At 43.6% G+C, this 21,028-nt stretch overlaps 1 protein-coding gene across 2 annotated transcripts in view; it reads left to right on the top strand.

Annotated features, from left to right (window-relative positions):
• Positions 1–1,037: 1,037 nt before the first annotated feature.
• Positions 1,038–21,028, top strand: part of tafa3a (TAFA chemokine like family member 3a) — a 95,063-nt gene continuing 75,072 nt past the window's right edge. For both annotated transcript variants that reach the window (XM_053440285.1, XM_053440280.1), the window contains exon 1: positions 1,038–1,344. The gene's annotated coding sequence lies outside the window, so the exon portion shown is untranslated. The remainder of the gene's footprint in view (positions 1,345–21,028) is intronic.

The following is a 21,028-nucleotide window of genomic DNA, read 5'->3' as shown; positions in this document are numbered from 1 at the left end:
TAGATAGATAGATAGATAGATAGATAGATAGATAGATAGATAGATAGATAGATAGATTGATAGATAGATAGATAGATAGATAGATAGATAGATAGATAGATAGATGGATTGATAGATAGATAGATAGATAGATGGATAGATAGATAGATAGATAGTTTGATAGATAGATAGATAGATAGATAGATTGATAGATAGATAGATAGATAGATAGATAGATAGATAGATAGATAGATAGATAGATGGATTGATAGATAGATCGATGGATAGATGGATAGATAGATAGATAGATAGATAGTTTGATAGATAGATAGATAGATAGATAGATAGATAGATAGATAGATAGATAGATAGATAGATAGATAGATAGATCGATACATAGATAGATAGATAGATAGATAGATAGATAGATAGATAGATAGATAGATAGATAGATAGATAGATACATAGATAGAAATGAAACTGATGTGTATTTTGACACAACAAGAGGGTAGTTAGATGGATGGATGGATAGATGTATAAGTACAGGTAGAGATGGATTGATGGATGGGTACAAGTGTGTGTGTGTGTGGGGGGGGGGAAATAACAGAAAAAAAAAAAAAACATTTCCTCAATATAGAATCTGAAAATGTAAAAGAATATCAATAAAATAAATCTGAAACACGGTCATGCATGCTCTGACTCAAACTATATATTGGGTAATAATAATCATATATTTTATTAGTGTCTCACTAGATAAACTCCTGCCTGTCCACCCCCACTACACCACTGGATGGCGCTACAACACCGGCGCAGCGCCTCCACCTGGCCACTGCACGCACCCTGCGACGCATCCTGCTGCTCGCTCTCTCATCTCATGTCTCCAGCTGCACCCCCCACCCCAAAAAGAGTAAACCCCCAGTCAGGCACCGAGTTGTGTTGGAGGCAGGAACCTCCGTCAGAAAGCCCCGGATCCACGCGGTATGAGTCCCGGTGAGGAGCTCCACGGTCCCGCCGCGCTGTCGCTCCGCTGGGTGGGAAGTTGCTGTGAGTCAGAGCCGGAGGAGCAGTAACTTTTTCCAGACTTGAACAAGTGCATCAGCAGCATCAGCATCAGCATCAGCAGCAGCAGAAGCGAGTCTCCAGCAGCTGATCTCAGACCGGCTCCGCTCTGAGGATTGTGCGTCTGCAGACATCTGACTTTCCACCGGCGTCTCCATCCAGATGTGTTGTGTGATGCGTCCTGACGCCACAAGGAAATGGCTCTTTTCCTCTAAACAGCGGCTCTCCGGTGGTTTTTTGGGGGTTGACAATGGAGAATAAATGAAAGGGGACGTTTCCCGGGATTAAGTGACTGCACGACGACAGGTAGGTTCTCTCCCCTGTATTTGTTCTATTCTCTCAAACTGTGGAACATGTGGTTGAATTGAGTGTGAATGATTAAATCCAGACACTCCTGATGGTTAATGTCTGACGCCAGTTACAGCTGAATCAGCCGAGCAGCCGAACCTATGAACCAACTCAGCGGATCGATTGGAACCATCGATTGTTTCCACTATAATAAAGAGTTATTAAGTTGTTTGGGGATAATGGCTGAGAGGTGGAGAACAGGTGGAGCTGCAGGTTTTTCATGTTGTCTTCATGACAGACTGATGCAGCAACATGGAGTCAGATCAAACTAGACGAAAATCAAGTTTCCTTCTTCATCAGGTCTGCTCGTGGTTTGGTGCGTGAGGGATTAAATAAACTGCGTTTAAATACAGAAGGAAACTTGTTTTGTATCAGGTTAAAATGTTTAACATTCATATGTGAGGCAGGTGACGTGTGTCGATCCCATCTGTGACCAAAAAGTCATTATTTGGCCATGAGATCAGAGAAGAAGAATCGAGAACCTCATCTTCCTTCATTCATTCCTGTCTTTCTTTCCTTCTTGCTCTCTCTCTCTCCTTCCTTCCTTCCTTTATTCCTTCCTTCCTTCCTTCCTTCCTTCCTTCCTTCCTTCCTTCCTTCCTTCCTTCCTTCCTTCCTTCCTTCCTTCATTCCTGTCATTCTTTCCTTCTTGCCCTCTCTCCTTCCTTCCTTCCTTCCTTCTCACATGAACTCCAATCTATTAGGTTTCTCTTTGATTTCATTATTTTATCTGCTCTCTGTCATCCATCCATCTCCCTATACTCTCCATCCGTCCATTCATCCAACCCCCCACCTCTACTCACCCACTCACCCATCCATCCATCCCTCCCTCTCTCCCTATACGCATTCATCTACCTGTACTTACACATCCATCCATCTCTCCCTCCCTCTCCCTATCTCTACTCATCCATCCATCCATTTCTCCCTCCTTCCCTATACCTGCCTATATCCACAGATGAATCCATCCATCCATCCATCCATCCATATCTACCTACCTGTACTCATCGATCAATCCATCCATTTCTCCCTCCCTCCCTCCCTGCCTACACCCACATTAGGCCTAAACACCATTTTCTCATTAGTAAAGGTAGAGCCTCAAACACAAACATCTCTATCGAGCTTGTAATGGGACCTGGAGCTGGATTCCCCACATTGACTTGTGTGCTCCCTCCCAGTCAATCCAACTTCTGAATGGAGAAGAAACCAGTTTAGAAGTAAAGTGCTGTTACAGCTGTCGGACTACGCCGAGAAGCCCCTTATGGAAACAGGGGCTTGTATTTGCTGTGAGCTGCCTCACACTCAGAATTACATATTTATGGTTACACTTACACACCGCTGTGGACATTTCTCTATCTCTACAACCGCTCCCTGCTCTGAACTTCCCCCTCCCACTTCCTCCTTTCTTCTTTTTTTCGTTTCTCTCAGTTTCAGTCTATCTCCTTGCCCCCCCCCCCACCCCCCCTGTTCTTTTATCTGCCCTTCATCCCCTTGACAAGCGTTGTGCGGTCAGCTTTTTTTTTTCTTCCCCTCCCTCCCTTCCCCTCAATTAGTGCTATCATCGCATTTCATCCTGTGGAATACAGGGATGGTAATAGCCTCACACTCCTATTGCGTGGTGGTACAATTCAGCTGTGATTAATTGAGGTCCCCTCAGAGAGTCAGAGGAGGCGTAAATCTTGCCTTTCACACTCACTGACAGGCCGGCCATTATATTGTTTTATAGATCGCCGTCAGTAGCCCTTGAAGCCGCCTGCGGCCCACTGTTGTTCTGGAGGGTTTCATTGTGCAGTGTTATTGGTCGGTATTGCTGACAGGCAGAGCAAAGGCCACCCTGGGACTTCTGGAGATAGGATCCCGGTGACAGTTCCCCCTGTATTTGACAGTAACAGTGGAAACTCTGAAAACATATTTTTTCTCCGCTCTTCAATGGCCGTCGTGAAAAAGTGTGAATGTGTTATGGAGCCAAGGGGCTTGGAGGGAAAGTTTGTCTGTACGTGTAAACACCACGCAGCCATAACCTCACCACACTGCACCATGGCCTTCCTCCCCTAACAAATATGGCTGCTTCTGCAGGTTGTAGTGGCAATAAAACGTCCTCGTGCCTCTTAATACACAGATTAGCTTGCAGTGTGTCTGTTTTCTAAGCCACCATCTCAGAGACATTGCAACAAACAGCCGAGCCTCACGAAGGCAGATCTCAGACTGGGGCTTGGAGAGAGCGAGTACTTGATATGCATGAGCCACCAGGTGATTTCCAGAGGAATAGGAACACCGTGGATAAGAGGCTTGTCTCTAGTTTTAAGGAGCCACCCCAGGCAGTATTTGTGTTCTCCGGCAGCTTCCTGCTCCCTCTGTCAGATCAATAGGCCATAATATGAGAGTCTGGCTTGTGTTTGCAGGCACAACACAAGACAATACACACACTGTGGCTTTATATTCCATACATCCATGCACAGTGCTGTGGAAGTTGCACTGTTGGAATGGCCTGTTGAGGCTGCAGTCCTTCCAAATGTCTCCACGTGAGACTACATTTTTCTGTAGTTTGGACGTGCTGCACGTATAAGTGGAGGCTGGATACGTATAGATGTGAAAGCCTGGTGTCTTGTCACAGAGAACATAGCACTGCAGCACCATGAGTTGACCATAAAATCCTGGGTATTGCATCATTGCAGAAATTCTGTATTCTCCACCAGCCCTGCAAATTTGGCTTAGCGGAACAATAAAAAGTCAGCCATCTACTGTATCTACATGATTACACCCGATTTCAGCATTCACTGCTCAGCAGGGTCCACGGGCAGATGTGATTAGAAAGCGCAGTTTGTTCCACCTCTCCTAACGCCAGCTCGAGCTGCTCGGGTGAATCCGTCGGGTGTTTAAAGGGAAATTCACAGCCCCACCGTAGTGAGCGAAATGCAGCATTGTGACACTCGCGTGCAGCTCCGTCATGTACGGAGGAGGAGGAGGATAAGGGGAGAGCATATCCTGTGTTTTATGGAAGCTATTTAAAGGAGCATGCCCAAGATGGGCTCGCTGCAATGAACTGTAACCACCGACAAAAGACCAAGACAATAAACAAACAAATTGGTTTCCTGGAAGCCAGCAGTGTCCCACTCACTCGCACGGGCTGATCCTTGCCGATGCGGCAAGCTGTTTTTTCCTCAGAGATTAGGCTGTGAAGCACAACTCCATCTCTTATTTATTGATGCTGATTTGCTGTGTGCATGTTTGGTTATGGGTGTGTGTGTGTGTGTGTGGGAGAGAGAGCGAGAGAGAGAATGAGACAGAGAGAAGAAGGGAGAGAGAAAATAAATATGTTTGTGTGTGTGTGTGTGTGTTTGTGTGTACAGCTGAAGTATTTGTAAATGTTGTTGTTTTCCTGAAAATGATGTGCGTGTGTGAACAGGCTTCTGTATCTCACACTACACTATTAACACGATGAGCTCAATCATGTTCAAGTTCCCATGACCCTGCTCATGTCGTGATTTCAAAGGCATCTTTCCAATAATGTGTGTTTAAATTCCTGCATTTTACAATGTGAGTTTGTTTTGGATGGATTGCTTTGCCACGTCATATTCCATTTATCACTGAGAGAGGTTTTTCAGGTCCCCCCCCCCCCCCCGTGGCTCTCGAGTTTAAAGGTAATAAACCTGTGTGAGGTGTCTGAGAGTTGGAGCACTTCCACATCTTGGGTCATCTTGAAAGTCGACTAAAAAGCCCACAGGATGAACAACGGGATATGAAAACATGAGTATAGCTAATGGGTACGATGGATAGATTCCCTGACACATGTCATATCGAAACCAAACTAACTTTCCAAAGCCCAAAAAGGTCTTTCCCACCCTGAACGTACTCGTGTGCACAGTGGAAGAATCACGTGCCTCTTCCTGGGAATTCAGCTGGACCCTGAGGACAGTGACGTGCGGCTGGAGAAGAGTCTTAGCAGAGCTTAGGAGCCCAGTCTTCCGTGGAGGTGGTTTTCAGCTTTGTCGGGCATCGGGCTTTTCCTCCGAGTCCCCTCCTCTTTCTCTCCCCCCTCCTTCAATGCCTCTGTCTTTGCTGCCTTTTCCCCGAGCTAGCCAGTGTTTGGCAGCTTTTCGCTCCCAGTGTTGTGCCTTTGCGCTGAATTCCCATCAACTCCGTCTCCAGCTCAGCGCGATGGAACTTAATTCTCCCAAGCCCCTTAACCATCGGCCCCCTGAAAAGGTTGGGGAATTGCAAATTTTAAGAAGCACCACTTCTAAACCCATGGTTCCTCCGGGAGTGAGGGAGCGCTCTGTTTTTTCCTTGGCAGATTTCTCTCTCCCCCTCTGTTTCCCTCACTCGTGGTGCCTGAGGGTCCACAGCAATATGTTTATGCTCCTGCTCTTCTCTGGTGCTGTCAAGCTCCACCTCATGCCTGTAATCATTAGGCTGCAATTTGACCAGAAAATTGCAATTACGGGGTTTTGAAAAAAATATAAAAATAACGAGCCTGTAATTTTCTGCGCTCCTTATTCCTTTGTTGACAATGCAGGAGCATGGATTCCTTGTTGTGCTTTATAATTAATCGAGTCAGACTCAATAAAATATGCAATTAATGTCAAAGGTCTCTCGCCCTGTGCATCACACGGGAAGGCTGGGTGTTTCCCTCTGGTTTGCAGCGTGGTTTTCATCTTTTTGCCCGTCTTTCCCCACATCATGCAAACAATATGTGAGCTGGATCATGTGACCCGACATGCTCCTCCATCACGAGGACCCATCCAGGCTCCTATCTTCAAAAGAGACGCCCCCGTGTCGTTAAACGCGTCGTGCAGAAGCCGGCGTCGGAGCCTTGATCTAATGCCGGAGATGAGAATGAGAAATCTGGGTACTTGTGTTATCTCCGCCATGATAGAATTAGCTCAAGGGTAGCTGCAGTTCACGCTTCCCTTTCATCCGTTCAGACACACGCTGCCTCTGTCAGTCAGCTACGTGCACAGTGAACTCGCACTATAAATACATACAGAAGACTCACTTTCCATTATTCTTATGCAGTCAGATGTTTTATATCCATGCCACTTTATAATGCGATTAATTGATGAAGCATTATGAACAATCCTTTCCTGGGATTTATTCTTGACATGTAAATATACTTTTTCCCTGATGCATGTTTGACCAATGATTGTCTGGGAGGGTGTCACATGAGCTCAGGGACTCTTTTCTAGAAGGCCACTGCTCCTTCCAAATAGAAATACTGTAAAAATGGGGCTTGATTGTAACAAAATTAAATAAAAATAATAATAGATTTGATATATTCTGTCAGACATATAACACACTTTTACTTTGATTTAAGAACTTACATGTCTGCATGCGTTTCTTTCCATACTGTTATAGTTTGGGTGAGTCAAATTAAAAGTATACAGGCAACATAGAAAGAAAATCAGGAAATAGAAATCAATTCCCCCCCAGGGACAGTGTAAACACACCAACACATAAATGGATAGGTCAATGGGCAAAGCTACCAAGTGCTATCCAATGCCTTTTCAGGATGTTGGACAGAGAGCATTTGAGTTATTATTAGTGAATTTCCTGGTTCCTTTTCCAATATCTTCTGCTATGAGATCGTATGTGAAGATGGAAAACACGTCTCCACTTGCTCCAATTATCAGGAAATGGAGCTAACACATCCAGAGAATGCGCTGTGGCGATCAAGGGATTGAGCTGTGGAAGCAAGGTCCCATTAAACATGAGCCCAACCAATCACGCTTCAGCTGTCAATCATGATGTTTCACCATATTCTTATAGCATCAAATCACTAATTTAAACCAAACTTACACATGAAGAAACATCCGTGCGAGAAGAAATATCGATGAAAATCTTTATTTGATGTGTACATTTACTTTTTAGTTTGGTCCTTGTCCCACATATAACATGGAGGAGGCTGGATTTATGACCTATACTGCTGCTCGCCACCAGGTGTAGTTTATGATTCCTTAACAGAGGTACCAACAATAACACACCTCTCTGTGTAGGTTCACCTGAGTGTTAATCATCACAGAACAACAATACCTTAAATCCCCCAAATATCCATGACGCAGCTGACAGATCTAAAACAGAAAACCTGCTGGTGGTTTCTGGTTCAAACCCTGAATGAGTCTGTGTGGCCCTTTACTGTGTCTGTGTAGCACACTGAAGCATTTCCTGTTCGTCCCGCACACTAAGATTGATGCCTGTTTTTAGACCGGCATCAATTTTCAGATACAAAGCAGAATTATAAGCCCTGGGATGGAAAACAATTTTGTTCCTGCTCCTTCTGTGTTCTGATTTGTCTTCCCTGCACTCTCTCTCTCTCTCTCTCTCTCTCGCTTTCCTTCCAACACACACACACACACACACACACGTACACACACACACACAAGCACTCTCTCACCACAGTGTGCAAGGTTACTAATTTCTCCTGGGCTTTGGACTTGGGCGTGAGAGGAGAAAATGAAAGAGAGAGGAGAAGCGGTGTTGCACTGGCAGCTCGGAGGAAGCCGCCCACATGGAAGGAGCCTGATATCACCTCTCATCTCATCTTTTCTGATTCCTTTTTATTTTCCGCTGCTCGCGTGTCTGGTTCCGTCTCGGGGCCCCGAGCGCCCAGCATGCAGCGACCCTCCTCGGGACTGTGTCAGTTACATCTTTGACTCCATTTACACCTGGTGTTTAAAATATGTATTTTTTTTTGTATCCTTGTATCTAGATGGGAGTTTAACCTGGTTATATTGACACCTGGTACCAACATGTGTCTCCAGTGTCACGTTGAGATCTGATCGCTCTGTACAGTGAACAACACAAAGACAACATCCAACCAAGAAAACCATAGAAGAGGAATGGAGGAAGATGGTGTTTATCGGTCCAGCTGTGCTATTGTGTATTTTCCTGCTTTGGGATTGGCCGCTTCTTGTATAGCATGAGAACTAAAGAGAGCGCTGCTTTGTGTGTTAACTGGCTATTGGCTCATAGCTGCTGTTGCGTGTGGTTATTACTTCCGCCCATGGAGTCATTGTATGTGGATTGCCAACACAATTGCGTTTGTGTTTCAACGTGTGTGTCTGACCCCCTCCAGAGTTTGACTGATTGGATCACAACCTGTCCCTCATGTGCATTTACACCTGCGCTCTCATGTGGTCAGGCTTTATCCGATTGTAATCTTATCACCCAGAACACATTTGAATAGGCCACCACATGGGAATGAGATATTTGTTTACTCCACAGTTTCAGGTATTGGAGACACATCACAAAATATTGTGCGATGCGAGGAGACACTGGAATCTAAGTGTGATGCTCTTGCATCAAATTCAAGTTTAAATGTCATCAATTAACTAATTTGATGATAACATTCATCTCTAATTAAAAAAAAATAATTTCTCTGAGATGTTCTTCAATTAGCAAGAAAAAGACTGCATAATAAAGTCCTAAATCTTCAGATAGACTTTACATAGATTTGAAAACATTGAAAATATAAATGTTGAAATAAAAACTAATATAGTAGCTATATCATTATTTAGTTTTTTTAAATATTGAATTAGGCAGATATCCAGCTTCTAATAAAACCCGAGATGGGTCATGTCTGTTGATGTTCTATTTTATTTTGCTCGGGTGGTTCAGGCTGTCGGCTGATTATCAGTTATTAGCTTGTTCCTGTTCCAGCCTATCGTCATTAAATCAATTAAATCAAAAAAAGTCTTGATAAATTCCGGATTACAGTTGGTATCATTGGAGGAGACAACAAAATATTTTTAATTTGTATTAAACGCAAAGTGCACAGCTTGCCTGAACTTAAAATAGAATCAGAATTTTGTGTTTTCACATCTTGTATGCAAATTGTTGACGTTTGTATCTTTTCATTTCAGAATCATCAAACCCTGACACATTTGCGTGGTGTTTATAGTCAGTGATGGAAAAAACAATGTGATGAAGACACAATGTTCATCATATTATATTCGTTGAGATTTCATCCTCCTCCTCTTCTCGTGCACTGAAATTAGTCCTGTTGTGATTGAAAACATTCTCTGGCCTCTCTTTCTTCATACAAACTCTCCAATAACTATTAATAGAACAACAGCTCGTCAGTGCTCATGAAACTAGGTTGAATTATTCTTCTAAATATGTTCAATAAAACTGTCTATTTGTGGGTTTTGTCAAAATTAGGCCTTTAGAAACGAACCAATGCTTTCTTTATGATTGTCAAAGCTAGCAGGATATAAATTGTTCTTAGCTTGTTCTTATTTCACCCTGTTGATGACGTGACGCAGCCAGTTTGACCTCTGACCCCGGACACATCTCTGCTTCACGATTTAAGAAATAATGGAGATATTTTTGGCTGCTGCTCCCTTTGTCCCTCCTGCACATCTCTTAACACCTTTTCCCTCGGCCCTAATTCATTTAATCATTTAAATCCGGCACCTCCATTATTGATGTCCCCCAGCTGTCTGTGGCCCTGGCCTGGCCTCCCGGAGCACCCCGGTGCAGAGTGTGTCTGGATGGACACATTCCCAGGCTGCTCATTAATTGATGCCTCAGTCGACGCCAGAGGGCTAATGCACTTTCACTCTCTGCTTGCTCTCCCTGCCGATCCAGGGTGTCGTCCCCCCCACCCCCCCCCCCCAACACAGAGGGCGTGAGCGGGTTCTCGCAGGAAGCTGGATGTCATGAATTTGTGCTTAAAGGTTCAGAAGGTTTCTTCACCCCACTGGCCCTGTAAGAGGGAAGACTATGTTAGAATCTGGGTTAGATCAGAGGGAGGCAGTGAGTTCACGGCCACGGCCACGGGAGTCGAGACCGGAGTGGACAGCAAACCTTTTCACTTTTTTTTTTCTATCTCTCTCTGTCCTCGTTTGGTTTCTCTGGAGCCGGGTCTCCGAGTTTTCTCCGTCGTTTGGCTCAATATGTGGGAGGTGGCTTCCTCCTCTGCTGTTGCCTAATTTGAAGAGCAGTCTGAACCAGAGGGGAGGTTTTTCAAGGAGTTCATTATACGGAGCTCTCAACACATGAAACACAATGTGAAGGATACAAAGTCAAGTAAGTAGGAGCTGCTAAAATCATGCAAAAAATAGGACAGCAGGAATTCTGCTCGGGCAAAACAAGAGCTTTTTATCTTCTTCGTGATATCATCCTCATCGGTTTTGTAGTTTTAGTTGCAGAGAATTCATGTGACTGCATCTGTTATTTTTTGGACGTGTGACCCTGGAATAAAGAGGACCTTGAATCAGGGCTAGCTTTTCAGGGAAATAGCCACAGCCTCACACTCGTAAGCAGAGCTGGTGGCCACTGCCTTCTTTCATGGCAGCTTTCAGACATGCAATGAGTGTTCCAGTAATATTACTGATGTTGTGAACACGACTGATCTAGAAAATCTCCTGCTCCAAACCCAATTTTCCAAAGTTTGCCTTCACGTGTGAAAAACGCAGCCCAAGCATTCACAGCAGCAGGAAGGTTTCTGGAGCATTCACCTGAGAAGCAGTGCCTGGACACAGCAGGAGGCCGGCCATGATGTATCACTCTGCATTTTTATGTAGATCACATCAACACCTGCGTCGGCCCTTATCGCCAAAAGCCTTCAAATATCATTCACTTTCCTAGTTGACATCTTAGCTGGTCTTCTATGTGTATGGTCACTTTTTCATCCTGAGATATTTGTATTTTTCCAGTTTTGTGTCCGTTGTGTATTAGAAACATCATCAACAGGCCCCCACACGCTGGCTGGGAATTTTGGGGGACATTTTGATAGAATGATGTAGAAAATGTTCAGACTTCAGTGCATGTCTATGACCAGCTTTGATTTCCCCTTCTGATCTCACCATAGTCGGGTTCACTCCCTGCACCAGCAACCTAAGCCTGTTCAGTCAAACTCAACCTCGTCCAAAATGTGAAACTCTCAGGTACTTTTCCCAGGATCGTTATTCACTGGCTGCGTATTTTTACGAGTAGGGGACCAATGAGGGATGTTCCTGCCTCATTTGAGCCGTTTTTAGTGGAGTAAAGAGTCCTAATACGAAAAGCTAAGATTTCTCTGTCTTGTTAATAATGAGACTGACCCTCAGGCTGGAAAATCACTGTCAGGCTCTCATTGAATAGTTTCTGTCTGCAAGTATAAGGTTAATGTAGTGTCCTCTGAAGTCTCAGGAGCTGATCCGACCGCAGCTTCTTCAAGGGATTTCTCTTGTGATTTCTAAAACCTGACCATGATAATATTGCTGTGTTCAAATGTGAAAAACTTTTGTCTCTTAAGTGTGTTTTCTTTCCCCCCCTCCTGAAACACAAAGCTTGCAGCACAGCGGCCTGTCGCGGATGCCTGAGTGCCAGCCTGACCGCTATATTAGAACTGTGCAAGAAATCAATTCAGGAAATATAGAGGCAATTATTTTGTCTCCCACATTCGCTGACAAAGTAGCAGCAAACCGAGCCAAGAAGAGAGTACGGAATTAAAGAGGGAGGGAAATAAATAAGTCACTGCTGTGGGGGGGGTGCATGGTGTGTATAGAACATGTGCGTGATTTGAAAACGTGTATACCTCTACACAGCAGACGTAATTAATGAGGAGGGAGAAGGTTTTTGATTTGCTGTTGAAGTGATCGATGTTTCCTCAAAGAAGAATGCCACTCTCATAAAGATGTACAAATATACAAAATACATTCACACAGTTGTACAATTCATACATGACAACATCTTCAGGAATCATGCACACTGTATTACTAATGAGCTCAGTAAACTCACAAAAGTCACCTAAAAGTCCATAAAACATATTTAGAATATAAAATGAAAAATGTATTATACAAACACCTTCCCAGGCATGTGAGTGGAGAATGAAGCAACCATCAAATTAAGACCTTTGTGGATCACACGTCAAATCTGATACCGTTTAAATTTGTCAGAATATATACTAACTAAAGAATATCATAAACAATCTAAAATAAACCCTTATAGCATTTTTAATTTGTTTTAATGATTAAATAACTCTATGGTTATAGTCAGTCCCCTCTGGAAGTTATTTATACATATTTAATCAATCAAAAATAATAATTTTTACATTACAGACAATGACTTTTCACTGAGTGTGTAATATTTAAGCTTCTCACAAGAGCAGGACAATTAATGTGTATTCAGACAACTTGAAGGTTTGTTAACATCACTTGTGCAAAACACCTCACCCCTTGTCCTGGTGTTGTAAACTAAATACAGCGAATTAAATCAGACTTTCTCCTCAACAGGTTGTGATTTATGAGTTTGAGTCGCCAGCGTGAAATCCCCCTCATCATCATCAGTATCTTTTGTAATTCAAAACGAGTCCCTGATTGATTCCATCTTTCATCACCGGTGTTAACTGTGTGAGTTCCCTAATCAGAACGCAGAACCTCATTACGCTCACTGGCCTCTCGCGAGCTGGGCGTTTTTTTTCAGCCTCTTATTTTCCTGTCAAATGAGGTGTGCAGAGATCAGCTGTAAGCCATCAGCTGCAGAGGCCAAATGGAAGGGTAATACCCCTCCTTATGCAAAGATGCACAGCTGCGAACTATGTATTAGCATTTGGGAACAACTCAAACCTCATAATCCTCGGGATAATTAAAATTCCTGCTGTACGGCATATTATCTGCAAATGAGGTCTATAAGGAGAGAGAGAGGGAGTGGGGGGTTTGATAGCCGCTTGACAGCTAACAGTTTGTGGAGCCGCCATAGAATTAATGTTGTGAGACCTGATGGACTGAGTTTCTGTATTCAGATGTGGAATAACTCGACCTGGAAGCGCCCCGGGCCCCACCGGGACCACAGCCGCGGACATGGACATGTGCATAACGTCGGGGGGGTTGTGAAAGCATTTCCCCCCCATAGTTCTGCAGCAGGGACGAGGCCGCAGACAAAGCACGTCCTCTCCAAAGAGCGTGTTCTGTGACGCAACCGTAAGAATCTGACAGAACCGTCATCCTGACCTCCGCGAAGACACGACTAAATATTCACAGGAAAGGAAACGGTTCTGGCTCAGTGCTGATGAGCTGTGATATGTGATAGAAGCTGTCTCTTCCATCTGTTAAGAGCAAGAGAAAGGGGGAGAGAAGAGAGAAGAGACTGTGGTGATGGTCGTCTGTTTGACTCCTCCTCATCCTTCCTCCCAGGCATTTTAGTGTATGTGCATCGCAGCGTCTCTGAACAAAGTCGGACCTGCTCGCCAGGTCCACCGTGGAGGATAAAGGTTAATTCATTCAGCTCTTTCCCTGTCAGAGCCTCCTGCTATACATCACTATACAGCACTAACATCTCACACTGAGCGTCCAGGGATCTTTCCTTTACAAAGAAAATACTTCATTCATAGATTCACAGGTTACAGAATGCAAAAAATGAACAAATACAGAAACCTCTCACTAAAGGGAAAAAACAACAACAGAAACGAATGAGAAGGATAGACAGAAAAAGCAAACAAATTCAGTGTTCAAGATGGGAACATGGCAGCTTGAACTGGCTCAAAAGGGCGATATATACTCCCAGCATATTAAATACAGGTGGCCCAGGTTTGACCTTGCTTACTCCAGACCTTCAGACTTTTTCAGTTTTGTCCGAAAACTGAACAAAAAAACACAGGTGGCAAAAGTTGTTAGGACCAAAACACCGGACCAGCGGACCAACGTTTTGTCTGACCAAAGGATATGATCTCGGTCTTGATCAACCTGAACCATGGATTCATTAATTTTCCATTGTCAAACTCTAGTTTTCAAACCTTTGGACCAAGAGCAGGAAGTTGGGACAGCATTGAACGATGAAATAAAAGAGAAAGCAGCAGAAGCAGCAAACAGGATTGTCTCCAGTCTGATATAATATTGACACAATGCAATCAAAGTGCTGCACTTCAAGTTGTTGATGCTAATACCATAATCACAATACAGTAGCAATTACATTAACAAAATGAAGCGGTTCATTTACTCAAATGGAAAGACTTCTTCCCGCCGAATTGACAACACAGTGATAATAGAGCCACGCCCGTCTATAAACCGATCAATGTAAAGTAGAGGTACACACAGAATTCTTAAGTACTTTTCCTAAATTGTAACGTGAAACTTTACAATTTAAAGTTTAATGTGACATTTTGTGTCAGTAGCTCTATCGTAAGGCCAAAGTTAACTTATCTGGCTAAAGTATAGCCTGTCTGATGGCTGAGGGTCATTGTGATGATGAATGTTTCCTATCCGGAGGGCGTAGTGTGTTTGTCATGCTCACACCTCTCAGTGACACATCAGTTCCTCTGCAACTTTATTTTCAGTGGACACTTCAGTGATAGTGGTCGTTGCTCGGAGCAATTAACTAAGAATAGATTTAATTGCCGCTGTTGTTTTTTGCAGTCGCCTTACAACACCCTCTTGCTGTTTTGAGTTTCCTGTTTTATCGGCCGTGTTGTTTCACGAGTTACACTGGGACTGAAAACAAGTTGTTGTTATCACGGCTGTGTGCGTGGACTGCTAACGTGCTCGCTCACAGTTGAGGGATTATATTCACTGCCTGGAGTCCGGACTCGGAATAAAGGATGAGCTGCTCCACAGCTTCGTCCCTGCAGCCGAAGGCCATGCAAAGCACTAGTCTTCCGTTATTTCCCCGTGTTAGCCACTATCACACGTTCCTTCCATGCCCTCGTCTTAATGAAAGGTAGATTGCTCCTTCTGGTTTTGATAATCAACTCGCTATTTTCCCCTCAGCATCCAGATGACCCACCTCCTTTATGTCCGATGCTCTTGGGTTCTGTGTGGATGAACACTCAACACATACTGGCACTCTCCCGGGCCACCCGAGGGGTGTAGCAGGCGAGGAGAGTGAGCTGAAGGCAGGGGTAGCAACACCACTGCAAAACCATGGGTGGTCACCCCGGAGCTGCCAGATGATTGAGGGTTTTGCCTCGGAACCAAAGTGGTGGCTCCGGTTCTTGGCTCCAGATCAAATCCAGCCGTAACATTTCTGTATTTGAGCATCTGTTCTCTTCATTTCAACACTGACTGACCATCACCTTGTGCTTGACTGGTGAGTCTTACCGAGCTACAGTGGTTGGCTGTGATCTGTTATCTAGGGTTGTCCCCCGTCATGTGCTACTCGGACACGTTCTCAATAGAACTCCAGAGAAAAACTTGAGACACCGCAACCATATTTCCATTTTAAAGGAAAACATCAAATAAAACACAGACGTGTGCGGCGATTCAAACGTCTAGACCCAAACGTCTTCATGAAAACTTTACTTCATTAATATTTGCTTGCAAGATTACATCCGTGCGTGGGGACTGTGTGGGTGTCTTTTTGGGCATTGCCATGGCAACAGAACCTTGGTAAGTCATAGGCTGCTTCACTTCTGATCCCACGTTTATTTTCTCCTTTAAACATAAACGGACGATGCAGCCGGCCCCGAGGTATTCCTTCTTTTACTTCGTCTTTTTTCCAACTTGAGTAGAAAAGTGTTTGTTCTTGTTCGATTCATCGTGATACTTTCAAAACCTTTTATGTAACACATCTGTTTTAATTTTCAGCATTGGCAATAGGAGCTGTTTGTTTTTCCTCAGTGATCATCCTCACAGTGATGGAGGTACGCTTCAGGGGGACGTTCATACGCCTTTTCATCTTCCAGCGTTTGCCAAGACTCTGAGCCCTTTGATTTTTCATTGTTGCATTGATTGTGTGTATTATTTGTTTGCTGTGTGTTCATTAACGTGCACGGACGTGAATATCTGTGTGTTTGCATGCGTGGGAGGCACAGGGCTCTGCTTACGAGTGCCCTGGTAGTCGAGCCCCTCCGAAGGGGTGGAGCAGACACTGACCTCAGACACACCTATTCATCATCCTGAAGCAGGGAGTTCATTAAAACAGCCCACACAGCCTCCCCAGCCTCCTCTGTGGCTCCTGAACCGCAGCCAGGCGTCTCTGCTAAACAAACAGGGTCAGAAAGGGATACACATCAGATCAGCAGAAACAAACGCTCAACAAAATATTAATGATGGTGATGATAAGAAACTGAAAAGAAGAGAAGCTGTTGGTTTACAGCAAATCATTAGTCAAGTGTCATGTGTACTTTTCCCTAATTATAAGTTTTTTAAATTTATACTGATGCGGTTTATGTTGAGACTTTGTTTACTAAAAGGTAGTTATTTATACCAAAACTAATTTATTGCTCTGGTAAAGGTATTAAATATTAAAGGACATTGTCATAATCATATGTTTATACTCCTTTTTGGGGTTTGTCTGTCAATACCATTCTTTTGAACACGCTATCTCACGAACGCCAAAGGGAATATCTTCACATTTGGTTTGAACACCGTATCTCTGGACCACCCCCAGGGAATCGTTTCAAATGTGCGACTGTAGGTCAAATGTCAAGGTCACACCGAAAAGCCCTTTCTTGCCTTGTGAACGCGTTATCTTCAAAACAACTTAAAAGAGTCTTTCAATATTTGGCATAAATATTCACATAGTGTCACAGATCAACTGATCAGATTCAGGGAATCAAAGGTAAAGGTCCCAGTGGCTTCACGGAAGATGTTTTGGCCTCTTGAACATGGAATTCAATTCAGAATTTACCAGTTTTCACTTTTGCTCAAAGTTTAACGGAATAGATTTCGGTGATCAAAGGTCACAGCGACCTCAAGAGTCTGGTAAATGTTCATGTTCATGTTTCCACAGGGAATCAAGTTCCCAGTAGTTCACACTTCTCGTTCTTCTGGTGTCTAGGTGTTGATTTAAAGAAAGGTCGACTTTCCAACGGGATTAAAATGTCAATTTCAAACATCAGGTTTAGGCATCAGATTTTCACGTTTTATCAACTCGGCTTCTTGTTAAATTCTCCACTTTGCACCGATTTTCAGCTGCACAGAAGAAAATAGAAGCTCGATATAGAAAAAAGGGAGAATCGCTGCTGCACTGACTTTTCTCCCCAATTACGGTGCTTAATTTAGAAATAAGGAAAATGCGACACTTGGTGGTCGAGGCCTTTTCTGTTACTAATTCTTAAAGGACTAAATCTGCACCAGTTACTCAGTCAGTTTAAAGTGTATAATAAAAAATGAAAAAGAGAAACATAAAACAGAAAAGTTGCTGCCAAATTGTATCAGCAAATCCAAAATAGGACGTCCATAATAACTCACATTTTACAGTGCACATGATGCGTATAGTCAAAGAGACCTAAAGACATCATGTTTCCTCATTTGTTGTAAAGACTTTTTAAATAAACTCTAAGAAAAGCTTAATCTGGCTCCTTCATTGGCAACTATAACTAAAATAGAATTGTTTTATTGAAGATTATGATAATCTACATTTATTGGAGTGATCATTGAATTGTTTTACCTGAGACCTGGTTTGTAAAGTAAACTGACGGGAGACGATAAGGAACATATGGAGAACATCACAGATACAGTATCTGCTGCAGAAGGTGTTTTAAGAAATCTGCCGTTCTAACACCTGTAACTATATATAGCTACAGCATGGATAGGTGTTTGACTGTTTGTTAACCCACATGTCTTATACATGAAAGTACGTGTTATTTTCCTGCACTTTTAATATTTTTAGACTTCATGTGTGTACATTATAAACACAGCTAAGCGCATTACCTCCACTGCTTCTCTGATTTACTGCAAGTCTGAGCGAGAACACAAGAAACATCTATAAAAGCCTCAGAATCTTTATTTGACAAAAGCACCAGCGACTTGCAGAGGTGTATCATTATTTCTTTCAGCGAGTGTTACTCAAGTGTCATATAACGCTGTGCAGCCTTTGTAGGTTTGTTGTGGGTGTAATATGTAACAATTTGAACTTTTCTGTGTGGCTCATGCATCCTGTTGTGCTCTCGCCAACCTCTCTTTGTGTTGCCTGGAAACATTCCTTATGTCGAACTATCCCTCCCGCTGTCCTCTCACACATACACAAGCGCAGGGAACCGCCCCAGGCCTGTTCTGGTGGGGAATGGAAGGGTGGGTGAAAAAAGGGAAATACAGTTTGTGACCAAACAACCTGTGGAATTCATGGTAAAGAAAGATGTTAATGTCTGAACAGTGTTTATGATCTTTTTCCATTAGGTTTATACGAACATAAAGTATTAACAGTCTACAAATTGTGACGATACATTGAACTTTTCTACTAAATACATATTTATAACACTTGAAGCATATTTTGCCGTAATGTGATGTATCAAATATATTCAGTTATGCTAAAAGTATTTGGCTTTGATTAATTCTGCATGAAAAGTATTTAGAATTCCCCAAAAATATTATTTTGGGAAACAATGAGGCAGGGAGGAGGTTGACAAAACTTTGTTATGTGTACAATGAAGGACAAGCTGGAGCCAGTAGCTGGTTCGATTAACTTTTACCCATCTCCGTCCAAAACTGCAAAAATTAAAGGACTGTTAAGGCTCATAACCCTTAGAAACTGTAACTTGTAATCTTCATTTATTTTTGTGCAGATTGAAAGATATGAGATACAACATAAATCATAGCCTTTTCTTTACAATATCACTTTTGGACTCATGCCAGGCTAACTCCCTTGTTCCAGTCTTTAAAATAATCAAAGCTAAATTAAGCTAAAATGAGATAACTGATTTACTAGAATTAGTCATTATTCATTGTCATAGGGACAATGGCTGCTTGAGAAATCTAGTTTCTATCGTAAAAGTGCAAATCAATTACTATTAATTCAAACTCTAAGGTCCGTGTCTCAGTCCATATCTCCCACATTTTAAGCCAGTTGAAATCTGGTGTCAGACAACACTCAGAGCCAAACACATAACCAACATAACTTCTAATTACCAAAATTGGAAACGGGTGCTGGTTAATCGCTGCTCAACCAATTAATCTCCTTGCCTCATTCCCTGGTGGTGCACGGCGGCGTGGCCCATTAATCTCCTGCTCTTCCCAGTGCAGCTCAGTGCAGCTCAGCGAGCCGACCGAGCACAGTCCGTTACTCAGAGTGGGTCGGACGTGTCTGTGACCAGTGGGCTTTTGGTTCTCTGTGTGCACGGCGTGAGCGACCTCTGAAGTGACCATCGCTGAAACGCACGACAGCTTTTCGTGCTGTTTTCAAATAGTGCCTTGTCCGTACGAGTTCTTCCCTTGTGCTCTCTCATCCTGTATATGCTCTTATATATATATAGGAGATATTCAATATGCCCTGCGAGCGGTGGATTCTGGGGTTTTTCTTTGTGTGCTGGAGGATGGAGGGGCGCTGGAGCAGATGTGGCATTTAAATGGCCTTCTTTTTGGGAAGCAGGTGGTTGTGTGATAGCACCGTGATAGATCATAGATGTCATCTCTGGCTCGGCTTTGTTCTGTATTAGTACTAGCAGAATGAGTTCCCGTCTTTTGGTGCTTCAGTGGCGCACGCATGGATGTGCAAGGACATTGAGACACGCACGGACCCACACACACACTCACACACTCACACAGCGTCCTCACGCAAACGTTCAGAGTGTACTCGTGTGTACATGCATACACGCACAGGAGCACACACACAGACGCACACACACACACACACACACACACACACACACACACACACACACACACACACACACACACACACACACACACACACACCTGCAGGCTAGAGCCGGCCCAGCGATGATAAAGGAACTTTTTCCACACTGAAATCCCACAGCGCCACATTGTCAGACCTTTCCTCCTCTCTAATGACCTGTAAAAGTCCAGCAGCCCAAAGAGCCAGAGTGTAATGCAGTTTGATGTGGAAAATGTTTTAGTCGGATGTGCACCGTGCTAATACGTGCACGGAAACACGTGAGTTCCTGCTCTGAGACAGTTTTTCTTTCCAGCGTGCACCGATGGCACCGTAACGATTTTGCCGAGCTGTAAAAGAAAATCAAAAAATAAAAACTAAGTGATGATAATCCGGTTGTATCTGATTTTATAATGATGTGTGTGCCCGTGTGCGCGCTCTCCTCGGGGCCTGTTACATTTTCTCTTCTCACCCTCTTCCCGGGGAGGAGAGAGGCCGTTTCGAACGAGCCCAAAGCAAACAGGACTAAAAATAATGACTATGTGGCTCTGTTTGAGCTTTGCTGCTCTTTGCCTTCCCCTCAGGATTAGCTCTCTAAATACACACAGCGCTGAGGCGGCGGTGCACCTCAGGGCCGTCTGCCTGCCTCCTCAGTCCTTTTCTTAAAATATCCGAAAGCTTTATTGATCTGGCCCCCGTCAGCCTTGGATGCATGAGATCTCTGCCATTTTCAATATGGCTTGTGTGTTTTTTGTGCTTGCGGGAGCGTCTTGTTTGCTCGGGCATTTTTTATGCGAAGGAAAGAAAAAAATTCAGCTGAGAGAGAGAGAGAGAAATGAGAGAGAGAGAGAGAGAGAGAGAGAGAGAGAGAGAGAGAGAGAGAGAGAGAGAGAGAGAGAGAGAGAGAGAGAGAGAGAGAGTACGCTGCTCCTGTTATTATTAGCCCGTAATGACATCATCTCTCCGAGGGATCGGGAACAGAGTTTGGGAGCAGTCGTTCCAAAACATCTGATTTGTTGCTCCTCGGCGTGTTCTGACAGCGCTCCCTACTGCTCAATTAATTTTAATCAAATGTTTACAGTGCACTAACAGCTTGGAATTGCGTGTGTGTGTGTGTGTGTGTGCGTGTGTGTGTGTGTGATAAACATGCAGAATTTGACTTTGTTTGAGATAATGG

The sequence above is a fragment of the Pleuronectes platessa genome, chromosome 2, assembly GCF_947347685.1.
Source record: "Pleuronectes platessa chromosome 2, fPlePla1.1, whole genome shotgun sequence".
Taxonomy (NCBI): domain Eukaryota; kingdom Metazoa; phylum Chordata; class Actinopteri; order Pleuronectiformes; family Pleuronectidae; genus Pleuronectes; species Pleuronectes platessa.
This window is presented reverse-complemented; position numbering and strand designations above follow the sequence as displayed.